Source organism: Grammomys surdaster, unplaced genomic scaffold (assembly GCF_004785775.1).
Source record: "Grammomys surdaster isolate TR1022 unplaced genomic scaffold, NIH_TR_1.0 278, whole genome shotgun sequence".
NCBI classification, from domain to species: domain Eukaryota; kingdom Metazoa; phylum Chordata; class Mammalia; order Rodentia; family Muridae; genus Grammomys; species Grammomys surdaster.
In genome coordinates, this window is record NW_021604719.1 from 9,976,660 (window position 1) to 9,991,542 (window position 14,883).

The 14,883-nt window shown below is 42.1% G+C and overlaps 1 protein-coding gene across 2 annotated transcripts in view; it reads left to right on the forward strand.

Moving 5' to 3' along the window:
• The window catches only part of Snx24 (sorting nexin 24), a 149,274-nt gene that overhangs the window by 42,398 nt on the left and 91,993 nt on the right, over positions 1–14,883 (forward strand). The gene's annotated exons all lie outside the window — the stretch shown is intronic.

Genomic DNA, 14,883 nt, shown 5'->3' on the forward strand with positions numbered 1-14,883 from the left:
TCAAAATATAAAAAAAAAAGCTGAAGATTAGGAATATATATAGAACATATGACGGCTCAAAGGTGGAGTATGTATATCTATAATCTCACTGTGATGTAAGGAAGAGCACTTATATTCTGCCCCTGGATTGAAGTATCCTTACATTCCAGTAGCTAGACATGTTTCAGAAGGAAAGTAGACTAGGAAGAGTAGTGGATTAATATTTTGTATATGTATGTGTGCATGCATGTTTGTATATATGTGTTTTGTGCACATGTATTTGTTTTGGGGGATTAAGCCCAAGGCCTCTCATGCATGCTGTACCTAGTGGTTACATGTACTTCAGTGTTTGCTAAATTCTCAGTATCAGCTGCATACTTTTACAGAAGCAGGATGAGATTAAATAAACTGTTATGCTGTGCTTCTAAGTAAAAATAAATCTTTTAAGTTAAAATAAAGATTCTTCAGTAAATCATGGTAAATAAACTTATTGAGCAGTTAGAGTTGCCAAGTTTCATTAAGTCCTCTCATTTTTATTTGTTTTGTTGGTTTTTTGAGACACGGTTTCTCTGGGTAGCCCAGGCTGTTCTGGAACTTTCTCTGTAGACCAGGCTGTGTTCGAACTCAGAGATCCACCTTTCTCTGCCTCCTGTGTGCTGGAATTAAATGTGTGAGCCACCACCACCCTGTTTGGTTTAGTTTTTAAAAATACTGTGTAAAGGTGCACATTTGAGTTCATAGTTCACATGGAAACCATGTGCACCAAGTTATCTGATCAGGATGTCAGCCATTTTGACCTTTAGATTTTTTTTTACTTCACCCGGGCCGTTCCTACTGGCTGAGGGCCTGTTGGTAACCAGACAGTTTTCCAGATGACTCAAAACAGACTTGGCTTGTCTCTTTTTTAATTCCCGAGCCTCCCTGTCTTCTTCTTGCTTTTGTTGTACAACCCATTGCACAGTCCCACCTTGACCTTCCTTCTGCAATAGAGAGCCCTGCACACATTAATTTCCTAGAGGAAGCTTAAAATAAAGGCCCCCCTCTATATATCCGTAGCTCAGTCCTCCGGGTAATGAGCCACAGGAGTGGCTCAGTTTGTTTTAGTTAGGACTAAACTTCCTCCCAGTTATTGGGGATTTCAGTAATACACATTTTTTTTAAGATTTTTATTTTATATGTATGCCTGTTTTACCTGCATTTATATCTGTGTACCATGTGCATGTTTGGAAATCAGAAGAGGATGTTGGATCCCCTGGAACTGAAGTTACAAATGGTTGTGAACTGCCATGTAGGTGCTGGGAACTGTACCTCAGTCCTCTGGAAGACCACCACCGCCCATAACCGCTGAGTCACTCCAACCTCAGCATTACATGATTTTCAACAATTATGCAAAGCGGCGGGCTTTTCTTTAATTGTGTATCACTGTTTTTACCCTGAATGACTTCTGCACACGTTTCTTCTTGTCCTAGTTTCATGCTTGTAAAGCCCATTTATAGTTTTCAGCTTTTAGGATCAATTTGAGGATAATATGTGGGTATTTGCTAGTGATGTCAAAATTATAATGCCTACATGCATGCATGTATGTGTGCCTGTGTACGTGTGTGTATGCCTGCCTATGTGTGTGTGTGCCTGTGTGCATGTCTGTGAGTGTGTGCATGTCTCTGTGTGTGCAAATGTGTGCCTGTGTGTGTGCGTGCACGTGAGTGTGTCTGTGCCTACGTGCTTGTCTGTGTGCGTGAGCGTGCATGTTTGTGCATATCTGTGTTGCTAGAGATGGAACCCAGGGTCTTATACCAGGTAGATGCTCCACCCCTAATCCATACCCCAGCCCAGGCGTTTTTGACAGCATTAAAGTAAAGAGGGTTTCTTTTCAAACAGTTTTCACTCAGAGAGTCAGGCTAGCAAACAGAAGCCACAGGGTTACGTTGCTGGGCCAATGGCTTAGTGCTGAAGAGCTCATGCTGTTCTTGCAGAGCACCCAAGCTCAGTTTCCAAAGCTTACAGAGCAGATATTTTAAAAAATTATTATTATTATTAACTTTTTTGTTGTTTGATTTTTCAAGACCAGGGTTTCTCTGTAGTCCTGGCAGTCCTGGAACTTTGTAGGCGAGGCTGGCTTTGAACTTGGAGATCCACCTGCCTCTGCCTCCCAAGGACTGGAACTAAGGTATGTGCCACCACTACCTCCTGTACTGGCTGATTTTGTGTCACCTTGACACAAGCTAGAGTCATTAGAGAGAAAGAAGCCTCAGTTGAGGAAATGGCCTCCACAAGATCCAGCTATAAGGCATTTTTTCAGTTAATGATCAGTGGGGGAGGGCCCAGCCCATTGTGGTTGGCACCATTCCTGTGCTGTTGATCCTGGGTTGTATAAGAAAACAAGCTGAACAAGCCAGGGGGAGCAAGCCAGTAAGCAGCACTCCTGCATGGCCTCTGCATCAGCTCCTACCCCAGGTTCTAGCCCTGCTTGAGTTCCTGTCCTGCCTTCCTCAAATGATGGACTGTGATCTGGAAGTATAAGTCAAATAAACCCTTTCCTCCTCAGCTTGCTTCTGGGTCAAGGTGTTTCATCTCAGCAACAGAAACCCTATCTAAGATATCCAGCTTTGTCACTTATTTTTAATCTTATGATAATGAAATTTTAGACCATTGACACACATTTCTAATTTTCCTTCTCCGCACCCATACCAGACATTGCTAACTGATCACAGCACTGTTGATTCTGCCTTAGGAACCTTAGCAATATAGTGTAGCCACCCTCATCAGTCATATTTGGCGTTTGAGTTGCACATCCTGTTCTTAAGGTAATTTTGCCAACGGAGTACCTTCACAGACAGAATTTACCACCCACATTCATGGCAATCTGCTGGTCTGGCCTGACTGAAGCAGTTAGTAACTGCTGGCTTAGTCTCTCAGGTTCTTATGCTCCCATCCTGTCCTCTCTGGGGCTTCCAACCTTATTGTGTCCCAGGCTGTTCTATTTTAAACAGATATAACTTGCTGAATGGGTTCTCTACCTACTCCATTTTTTTTTCCCAGATGCCTGGTATTGAGTTTATGCATTCTCTGTGGTAGAATTCTGTAACAGCATGTGTACAAGCAGAAAAGAAATTCTTAAGTCTTGCCTTGTTTCTGTGATAGCCCGCAGCTTATTTAAAATAAGCCACAGCGTGTTTATGAAGCAGCTGACTCCTCCCTACCGTTGTGTTCTTGGTTTATGCGACTTTTAACAATTATCACATTATGTGACTGCTCTCGGCCAAACATAATGGCCCCAGTGAAGTCTGAGGCTTAACTCTAACCACTAGCCAGACATGCTTATGAATTTTGGAAATTATGAATGGAGCAGAAGAGTAAAAGCTCCAAACCCCGCCACTCTTAAATTGAAAGGCAGGCACCGGGCTCTTCTTGTCCCCTCGCTTTTCAGAATAGCACACTCAAGTCAAATGTCATTTACCAGGAGACAGAGACGTGTCTGTAAACTTCTGCCTGCACATGGATCTTCTGAGCCCTATTGTCTCGTTGCTGCACCAGTAGGTGTCACTGTGTGCATTAAATGAAAATCAGAGACGTCATTAAGTGAGTTTTCAAATTAAACGCCATTACAAGTTTTTCAAACAGCTTCCCACAGTTAGCAAGGATACTTACTCTCATTTCCGTCCTTTTCTATATCTGAAGAAGTTACCTTCTTCAGCTGCTTTAAGAAAACACAATGTGTTCTTTCTTCCCCCTTTAAGTGAGCTCTTGTTCGTATGAAGATTATAGTGTTGGGTGCATTGGGTAGAATCTGAACACAACAGGCAGATGGGTTGATGTGTTAAACTGAGGGAGTGGATAATTTTGCATATGTGTCTGTCTTTCTCCTGGTGAAGAATGTATTTTTAGAAACTTTTTTTGGAGAAGGATAGGCTTCATTAAACGTGTGTGTGTGTGTGTGTGTGTGTGTGTGTATGTGTGTGGTGTGTTCATTTATGTTATAGTGGGTGGGGCACAGAGTTACTACAGTGTTTGTGTGGAGGTCCGAGACCAACTTGCAGGAGTTGGTTCTCTGCTTCCACCATGTACATCCTAGGGATCAAGCCAGCATCAGACCAGAGTTTACAGCAAGCGCCTTATTCCCTGCACTGTCTCACTGGCCAGGGGTAGGTTTGTGTGTGTGCAAGATAATAAAGCATCGACTGTGTAGAGAATGTTTGTATCTGAGAATTTTTTTTTTACAAGAATATTTAGGAGTTCCACATGCTCATCAAACTACTCTTCATCTTTTTTCTTTTTTCTTTTCTTTTTTTTTTTTTTTGAGAGACAAAGCTGTTACCTAATCATGTTTCATAATCTTGTCGATGTTTTCCACATTGCTGGGACTGCACTAAACAAGATTCATGTTGTCTATTCTCCTCCCCCCTCCCCTTTTCTCTTCAGGAAAGTACTGACTTTGGGTGTCCTGTTACTGGGGTGAGGGGGTAGAAGTATGCAAGGCTTCACTGCTGGAAACAGTAAGCTTCACAGACCGTGTACCTCGGTACAGCAAGCACAGTGGGTTGCATAAGTGTCCTAGAAAGCCGTGTCTGTGTGGGGACAGGGCAGGCGGTGCTGGAGCGGTGATGGAATATCTGAAGTACTGAAGGTCAGTTCCTAAGGAAGTTACTGTTGTGTTCATAAAGAATGATGTGGAAAAGATCCGTGCGGATGGAGTGTGCCTGGGTGAGGCTTCAGAGTGTGAGCTTTAAGGTTTCCAAAGTCACTGCTAAATCCCCTGGGACTCTGTTGTCCCTCATTTATACAGTAAAGATGGAGATGAAGTCTATTTCATGGTGAGGGCAAAGTGGCTGTAAGACACACTAAAGAGCACCCAGGGACACCAGTACTCATACAGAATTCTTTTCCACTTACAACTTTTTAGAGCAGTAATACTAAAAAAGGAAAAACCAAAAACCCTAAACCCAAGTCCCTTAGACAGTGTAGCACCATGCAGAATGTCCCATGCCCTGATCATGAGGGTCAGGGCTCGGGTGCTACAACAACACTCAGAGGTGTGTTTATGGGCTGGACTCAGATTTTCTGTTTTTGAGTTTTCTAAACTGGAAAGAGACATGAGTGATGTCGAGGTTATATAAGGGGTTTGAGCTGAATCTATAATGTCTTATATGGTTTTTAAAGAATTATTACTGTCTGTGTACGCTCGAGGGTGGGGGGAGAAGTATGGAGGTTAGAAGACACCTTTATGGATATTTCTCCTCTTCTACCCTTATGTAGGTTCTAGGGACTGGATTTGGATTGCCGGGCTTATACCTGCACAGCAAGCGCCTTTACCTTCTGAACTGGTTTTGCCATCCCAACATTTTACTTATTAAGGAGATGAGACTAAAGTCAAATGTGAGAGTATATTGACCCCTGTTAAATCTGGATCTTGTGGAGATGTGTTTTGTGCATTGTCTGTTCAGACACTGGAGGCTAGAAGGACAAGACACGTCAGAAGTGTCCCTTGGTGTTTGGTTACTAAGCAGGCAGACTGAATGTGGTTTCTGGGGCAGGTTGGTAAGCCAGGCTCTTGGAATTGGAGTAAAAACCCTTTAAAGTATTCTCATACTTTGGGGCCTGGGGAAGGGAGCTACAGGTTTCCAGTGTACGTGCCTCCTTGCATCATTTGTGGTGGACTGTCCTGCTTTGAGCTATCTCCCCCTTCCCTTCCCTCTCTTTCCCTCCTCCTTCCTCCCTCTGTCCCTCCTCTCCCCTCTCCCTCTTCTGTACTGAGACTTGAACCCAGGGCCTTGAACATGCCAGGTAAGTACTGTTCCACTGAGCTGTGAGCTACCTGGCTAGCATGTCCTCCTCTGTGATTTGCTTTGAGCAACACAAGGCTTGAAGCCTACATTTACTAAGCAAATTCTCTACTTCAGAGCCAACATCCTTGGCCTTTTAACTTTATTCTATATATCCCAGGCAGGCCTTAAACTGTGATCCTACTGCCTCAGCTTGTTGGCAGCTGGGATTATAGGCATGCACCACTAGGCCAAGCTTGTCGTACCAGTTTTGAAAGCCTTGGGCTTTGCCTTCACCTGCTGTAATCTGTACTCTTCCCTGCTGCCAGCCTCCGGCCTGTCCCCTCTGTCCTTACTCCTGTGGTCTTCGTCACGGATGTCTGGAGGGAATATTCAACCCTTGTGTAATAGGTCCTGACAGCAGGTGTTTGAGGGCTCTGGTGGCAGGAAAAATAATACTCAGACCAAACTTATTTCTTCATCTTTCATGGCGTCAGAAGAAATCAACATGTAGGCTCCAGTTGAATGGTATGAAGTTCATTAAACACATACTGGAGCATGGGCTCTCTTACAATTGAAGTGTCCTGGGAGCTTGTGGTCTCTGGACATACCATATGCTTTAATGGAGGTGGGTCTCAAAGCAATGGGGGAAAGTCTCCACTCCTAAGTACAAAAACCAAGAGCTTAGTAGAAACAGTTTTAAAATATTGACACCTCCTTCCTCATTTTCCAGTTTTATTGAGGCATAAATGACAGTTGAAGATTATATATATTTAAAGAGTTGAAGATGACGTTTCATATATAAAATGAACAACCAAGTTAATTAGTGTATCCATCACCTGGTATTGTTATCCCTGTGTGTATGTACATGTATGTGTGTGTATATACATATGTATGTGTTTATGTGTGTATATATATATGTGTGTATATATACGTGTGTGTATATATATGTGTGTGTGTACATGTGTGTGTGTGTGTGTATGTATATATGTGTGTGCAGAGAGAGAGAGAGAGAGAGAGAAAGAGAGAGAGCGAGCGAGAGAGAGGTAATTTTTAAAATGTTAAATGTAAAACATCCTTTAACAATTAGGAACAGGAGGAATGCAGGCCAAGTGTGTGCACAGGAAAGGGTGCTGATATTTCAGCTCTATATGGCCATATTGAGATGTGTGTGGTATGCCATCAGAAGTGTAGTGGAGAAGGGTGAGGGCTTCTGAGACCTGGAAACCTGGCTTTTATTCCTCTACTAATATATGTGGTGCTTAATTTGGAGCCAGGGAAATAGTTTGTATATTTTGAAAAATGATAAAATATTGATAGTATTTATAGTGAAGAATTGTAACATTCTACCTAGTTTTGAACCTCTAGAAATGTGGCTTGTTTTCATTCCACAAGAATTTATTGTGTTTCTACCTCATACTTTGAAGTGCACAGGGCAGTATCGGGAAAGTTACACAATGCAGTGTCTCTCCTGTGGAAACTTAGAGGCTATTTGAAGAGATTACAGTAAACCAACAAGAGAACCTAGGCAGACTGTGAGGAGATATTCAAGACCGAAGTAATCAGAGGACTGGGAGCCTTGATTAGAAGCCGCCATGCAGGAGATATGTAGTTCATCTAGCCTTTGTCCTCAGCCTCGGTGCCCACAGCTGCCTTTGTCCTCAACTTCAGTGCTCACTGCCCTGCTTCCCATGGCCTCTCCACTCTTATCTTCTGACTGACTCCTGTCATTGCCCCGTCACTAATTTGTCTTCCACATTAAGAAAAAAATTGGCTTTATTTTTTCTGTATAAATGCTTTGTCTACACGTATGTATGTGCACCATGTGTGTGCCTGCTGATGTCAGAGGAGATGTCAGATCCCTAGAACTACAGTTACATAGGATGTGAACTACCAGGTGGATGCTAGGAATGAAACCTGGATCCTTTGCAAGAGCAGCAAGTATTCTTAATTGGCTTAATCCAGCCTCTTGTCTTCCAGATTTTTTTTTTTTTTTAAACAAGGTCTCACTATGAAGCCCTGACTGACCTGGAACTTGCTAAGAAGACTAAGCTAAACTCAGACTCACAGAGATCTGCCTGCCTGCCTCCCCTTCTCCAAGTGCGGGGACTATGCTTAGCCCAGAATGTTTTGTTTTTATGAGATAAGAGTTCACTTTATGGACAGGTTGGCCTGGAACTCACTGTATAGTTCAGAGCCTCAAGCTCACAGTATTTCTACTGCCTCTGGCTCTTCTGTACTAGAATTAGTCATGAGCTATCATGCCCTGGTGTTTTGTTTGTTTTATTAAAGAAATCCCAGGGTTCAAATCCAGGTCCAGGCAAGTATTCTCCCACTAGGCCATGTCTTATGGGCCCTCCACCGTGTCTGTGGCCTGTGTCGTACATATGTTTTTGTTCATCTGACCTTGGCCCCTGGTGGAAAGCACAGTTCCACAGATGTCTGTCCCTAGGATCTGCAGCAGCTCATGTGGAATCGCCATGCCCTGTCTGGCTTCTTCTTACTGAGTCTGTCTCTGTACGTGCAGATCTGGTCCTGTTCCTCCTCCTCCGCTTGCACCGTTCCCTCCCACTTCCACAGTCTTCTTTCGACATCTGCACCTTATCATGAGCAAGGTGCTCACCACCTAGTTTTCCAAAATGAAAAGATTCCTCCCAAGTATCCTTCCCTCCTCTTCCCCCAACTCTTCCCCTGTCTGGGTATTTGTCTGTTTTCTATAAATGACTATGCACTGGGCTCCTGGTCCCAGCTTCCTGTGGGTGCTTCCATCCCTGGGTTCTGCCTTGCACACCTACCTTTGCTCACCATGTCTCTATACATTGCTCTTGAACTTGTCTTTCTGCCTTGGCTGCCTCTCTCTGACTGTGGTCTGGGTGTCAGACTTACAGTTACGATTTTGTCAAACCCCTTCCCAATCCTGTCCTTGCTTCTTCTCAAACCTTCTCTCAGTCCATTCTTCAGGTTTCAGCTTATGTCATCAGTCACCTTTATCCGGCTGTATCGTAACAGTCCTGTGTCTGTCCGCCTAGGTATTGTTTCTTAGGCCCGAGGAGTTCCACCTTCTATGCTCTCCTGTAAACAGAGTCCAGTCCCAAAGTGGAACCTTGACTCTCTGTGCCTTCCTATCAGCCCAGGATGGAGCTGCTTGTGGTTTATCTGTTTTTATGTTTCGCTTTTGCCATTGTTTGTGCTGTATAGAACAACAGCAGTGTTCTGTCCATCTGCTCGTCTATGATCTGATCTATGTCCCCTGCTTTCTGTATCCAGGCGCCTCCTGTGTGCTGGGACCCTCACTATATCCATTTCTTCTTGGTTAGATGAGTAAAGGGCCACATCAAATCACTTTTAAATTTGGGAAGTATTTGACTATGTGTTTAATGTTGAGTTTTGTTTCTTAATTACCCATAAATTTTGGTGTAGTATCGAGTGTCTATGTAATTTAAAGCAGAATGACAATTTAAATCTGATTGAAAAGGATATGTTGCACAATTTTCCATATGTTTAATAAGCTGCTCTGTTGAATGTATAATGTCCTTCATCATGGATTACCGTTTCCATCTAATAGACTATTAATTATACAGATATGTTCCATGTTACTTTCATAAATATACTTTTCAGTAACCACATAAAAAGGTATGCATACAATGCATATTAAAATTAAAACCTTTAAATTTTGCATGTTTTTGTTAGCATATATTAGTTACACATAATAATGGATTTTATTGTGCCCTTTCCATACATGTACATAATATATTTCAGTCATATCCATTTCATGTTTTCTTTTTTTAGGACTCAATGAGTTTCATTAGCATTGCTTACAGGAATATAATGAAGATTTGTTTACAGGACCATAGGTACCTTACCAGCACACACACACACACACACACACACACACACACACACACACAGAAGAGGGTAGTTGGGTAGAGGCAGGGGATTAGTGGAAGTGGGAAGATGACTATGATTGAAATATATTATGTACATGTATAAAAATGCCTTAATAAAGCTCATTGTTATATGTAGTTAATATATGCTTATAAAATATTCAAAATGAAAGATGATATCTTTCTCTCCTCCATCAACCATGAGTCTTGTAAGCCCCTCCTCCTGTGGCAGAATATTGACAAGCCCAATCTTGTACAAATACTTGTGCAGATAATCACTGCTAGAGTGAGTTCAAGTGTTTAACAGCCACATCATGCCTAGAGATCAGTGGCCCACCACGCCACATCTCCAACCCTTTCTCTGCCTCTTATATTCTTTCCATCTCGTCTACCAAGATCCTCCCTGAGCCTTGGAAGCAATAATATGGATGTCCCATAATAGTTAAGCATCCTACTGTCTCCTGTTGTCAGCACTTTGGCCAATTATAAAAGTCTTTGCAATTACTTCTGATTTTTGTAAAAATAAACTTCTGACTAAAGCAGAAAGGAGCATTTTAATCTATATTCACAAATGTAGGTATTTATAGGCAATTTGACAGATATATCAATAGCCACTTAGCAAAATAACAGCAGTAACTTGGGGGACCTCTCTAGGTACTATGACTTCCCCAGATACCAGCTGTTTACTAGGTTTGCAATAGCAGGCATGGATTCTTTCCTGTGAGCAGGTCTCAGATCCAATCAGAAAGTAGTTGGTTACTCCTATAACAGACTTGCCACTGTGGCACCAAACTGTCAGTATTCTTACACACAGGGTCTATAGCTGTAAACTATTTTTTTTAAATGTTTGTGGCTAGCATAGCTAATAGTTTCTAGAGTTAATGACCAGTAGAGACAGGATTCCTAATGTCTATCTTCATGGACCTCGTAAATTCTTGAATTAATACATGATTGGAGATAGGATCTCACTATGTAACCCTGGAACTGGGCCTGGAATTCACTAGGTATACCTGATTGACCTCAAACAGATGAAAACACACACACACACACACACACACACACACACACACACACACGCGCGCGCGTGCGCGCGCGGGGGGGGGGGGGGGGGCGAGAAAGGGAGAGGGGGGGGGGGGGGGGGGGTAAGATCTTGAGTACATAAACTAAATTTTAATTTTTTTTAAAATGAAATTGAGTTATTTGTACTTATGAGATGTTTTCACTCATGTATCCTTTCTGGAACATAGTATCATCTATACTGGTTCATAATGGAGCATGGCTTCTTCTCACACAGTGGTAACTTTGTATCCATTGAGCAGCCTGTTCTATCCTTTCCTCACCACTACTTTGGGCTCCAGCAACCATAGGCTGCTCTCAACTTCTTTAGCATCAGAAGGTTAAGCAGTTATTTAGAGATAAGTCTCATGTAGTCATGGACTAGGTAGCTGAGAAGGGTTTTGTTCTTCAGATGTTCCCACCTCCATCTTTCTTGTGCTAGGATTGGTGGGACATGCCCCCATGTATGAGCACTGAACCCAGGGTTCTTTTCGTGTTAGGCAAGTATTTTACCAGCTGAGCTACACCTCCAGCCTGTGAGTAAGGGCTTTAGATTCTGTATGAGTCAGATCACGTGGTGCTGCCATTATCTTTCCATCTTATTTCTCTTCACATAATGGCCTTCATTCTGTTTATGTTGTCACGGGCGGCAGGAGGAGGTTTTATGGTGGAATTGTATTCCCCTGATATGTATGAACCACACTTTATCTGTTCATCAATTGGTAGACACTCGGGCTGGTTTTATAATACAGCTTTAAACACTACAAGCAGGAAGAGCTTAGAAAATGATGGGTTATTGAAGTAAAACAGCCACCGAGTAGAACGCCCAGAAAATACGTTGATTACTGTAAGTTCATTCACTGCCTAAGTGCCTCCTCTGCAAATATATAGCTTCAGACTCCTAGGATTTAAAAGCTGTATTGTCGTTACAGTTTGCTTTTATAGTATATGCATTTTATTAGTAATTTATGTAGTCATTGGATAATTTAACTTAATATATTTAGTACCCGGTCAGTATACATACTCCTTATAATTAATTCTGTGGGCTAGGTATGGTGGTGCACACCTTTAATCCAAGCACTCAGTAAGCAGACAGCAGAGAATCTCTTGTGATTTCCAGGTTAGCCAGGTAGAAGTATGCCTTTAAAAAAATCACCAAACCAAAACAAACAAACAAACAAACAAAAAATATATGTATATATTTAAAATGATATAAAATATTATATTTTATATAATATAACACATATTATATATTATGTATATAATATATATAATATTATATAAAATATATATTTATTACACACATAAAATATTACACACACATAAATCAGTTTGCTAAAAAAATCAGAAAAAAATGAAGAACCCAATATATATAATAAATATATAATATAAAATACGTTTTATATATACATACATATCAGATTGCATTTTGGTTTTGTTATATACACGCACATAACAGATTGCATTTTGGCTTTGTTATACACACATACACACACACACACACATACAACGTGGGACTAGAGAGATACTTCAGAGGTTAACAGCACTTGCCGTGATTGGGGGAGAACCTGGGTCTGGTCCCAGTACCACCTAGTAGCTCACAACCATCTGCAGCTCCAGTTCTAGGGGATCTGATACAATTTTCTGGCTTCCATGGGCACCAAATACACACATAATACATATACATGCATACAGGCAAATGCTTATAGCATATAAAAAACATAAATAAATCTTGTAAATTAGCTTTGACCAATAGAGTAAATCAACCCAGAAAGGAAAATGATTTTCATTGGTAGTAAATTTAGAATTAATTTTCTTTTTGACTTTCAGTTAAATTCCATGGAATTTAACTTAAAAACAAAAAGCCACATGATCATTGCTCCCTTGTGGAAGGAAGACAGCCAGGCAATCAAGGCATGTTCAGAGGTGCCTCTGTTCATGAGAGGGCACATACAGCCATCCATGGGAAAGCCTGATTGTGGGTGGTTAAGTCTGTAAGAATTGATCTTAATGGCCTCAGAGTTCTCAGTGAATGTCCCCATAAAAATGGGCTACCGGCAGACATCTTGGACTGGGAGTTTTTGTTTGAAGATATTCTGTTCTTGGTGACTATTTGTCTGTTTATTTGTTTATTTGTCTGATAGGTGAAGGGAGATGTTGCCTGGGACTCAAGAAGAGGCATGTGGGATGGTTAACCTTGACAGTTGCATTCATTGCGCCAGTGCACAGTGAGATCCCACTACCTGGTAGAAGGCTGTGTGACTCTGGGCCTTTACTGTATTGATCAGAGTGGCCTGCCCCTGCCACCAACTCAGGAGCCAGGAAATACAGATGCTGCTGCTAACTACACCCCAAAGCTGTCACAATACAGCATCAGGCCTTAACCGCTTGACTGGAGCTTTGCCTGAGCTGGTACTGGATTAAGAGCCTTTTTATATGTGTACTCAGCTGCCACGCCTGTCTGTAAGGTCACACTATGACCGTGCTTTACATATGTATAAATATTACTTAGAAACTCAAGTGTGTGTTACTTTTACTCTACAAATCATTGCCATCCCCATTGAAGGAACTCTGGTCTCCCAGGTAAATTATAGTCAAATGAATCTTGGCTGACTCAATTAATCATTCAACCGCAGTTCAATATCTACTCTCTGGTAAGGTGTTCATTAGGCATGGAGATAAAATTAGAGTAACAACCAAGGGTGGGGCAAAAAATGTGTGTATAAGAACATATATGTCTAAATCTGTTAACTGGAGGCTGGGTTCAGGTCCCAGTACTCACTCACATCAGCCAGCTTACAACTGCCTGTAACTCCAGTTCCAGAGAATTCGATGCCCAGTGGCCTCTGTGGGCACTTGTACACTTGTGGTACCTATAAATGCGCGCGCGCACACACACACACACACACACATGCATTTGAAAAACAAAACATAGACTCTTATAGACTCTTACAGTAAACACAAAGAGCTCTCATGAGTGTGGAGCCTGTGTGTGTGTGTGTGTGTGCATTTATAGTTCCTCTGCAGTCTTAGGGTGATCTTATAACTTACCCCAAATAACACAAGGGCTTGATAGTTGTGAGAGATAAGAGCAGTGAATCTGCACTGGAGACAGCCATGGTGCCCCTCACTCTCAGCCTTACCTCCCTTCATGTGGTTCAGCCTGGGTTCCACCACACCACTCACTTGTCGCCTGCTTCACAAGGAGTGGTACCGAACACTGCTTGTTGTTTTCCTTACTCAGTGGAAGTCCAGAGAGTGAGGACAGCAACTGACTCCAGTCAGTTTTTAGAAGACCAAGAGCACAAAGCCCACGTATCTGGAAGCAGCGAATTTGCAAAGGTGCTAACACATACATTCCGGACTGGGTAATTGAAAGGGAAGACTTTATTCTAGTTATCTCACAATACAAAGACTGAAGCAAATTACATGAAATGGTAGAATATGGGATAATTAATGTTCCCCATGATCCTGCCCATGCTGCCATGGCCTTTAGAAGGGAAGACAGTGTGTTCATTCAGCCAGCCCCAATTCTTGCTTGATGCTTTATGCCTGGCCTGAGAATGAATGTCCCAGAGGTAACTTAACCTTTTTCTATTGGGGGGTTAGGTGGTTGGCACTGTGGTTGAGGGGAGGGTTTATACGGCTGAGAGGTGGGTCTATACACAGTACAGGAAATGCTTGAACAAGTATTTTCATACATAAGGGTGATCTTTGATTGAAGCAAAGGAACAAAATGTGATCTTTACTAACAAGGAGGCTGCTGGAGTGAGTCCAGATTTCTTCCGCCTCTGTCCTGTTTTGTTTTTGTAAAATGAGGTCTATATAAGTGAACAGGAAGAAATTGATAATAAAGGCTTACATTTAGTCAACATTTTCTTAGTGCCAGATACCATGCCAGGCACTTCACACCCCTAATGTCAGGTTTTTTTTTTTTTTTTTGGTTTTTTTTGGAGGAGCTCTCTGCGCGGTTCAGTTCACATACTGCTAATTTATTCTTTGCAGTTGAGAGGAAGGAGAGGCACAGGGTTCAGTGACCATAGAGTGGCAGGGTAAGCAAGCAGGATGTCGGTGTCCGATCTGCAGGACGGGAGCTCTCAGGGTTGCCCACAGGCCTCAGTGGTCAGAAAATGCTTCAGGTGGTACCTAGACATTGTGCAACATCACAGGGAGACAGTTACTCTCTTTGCTTCTAATCCCACATC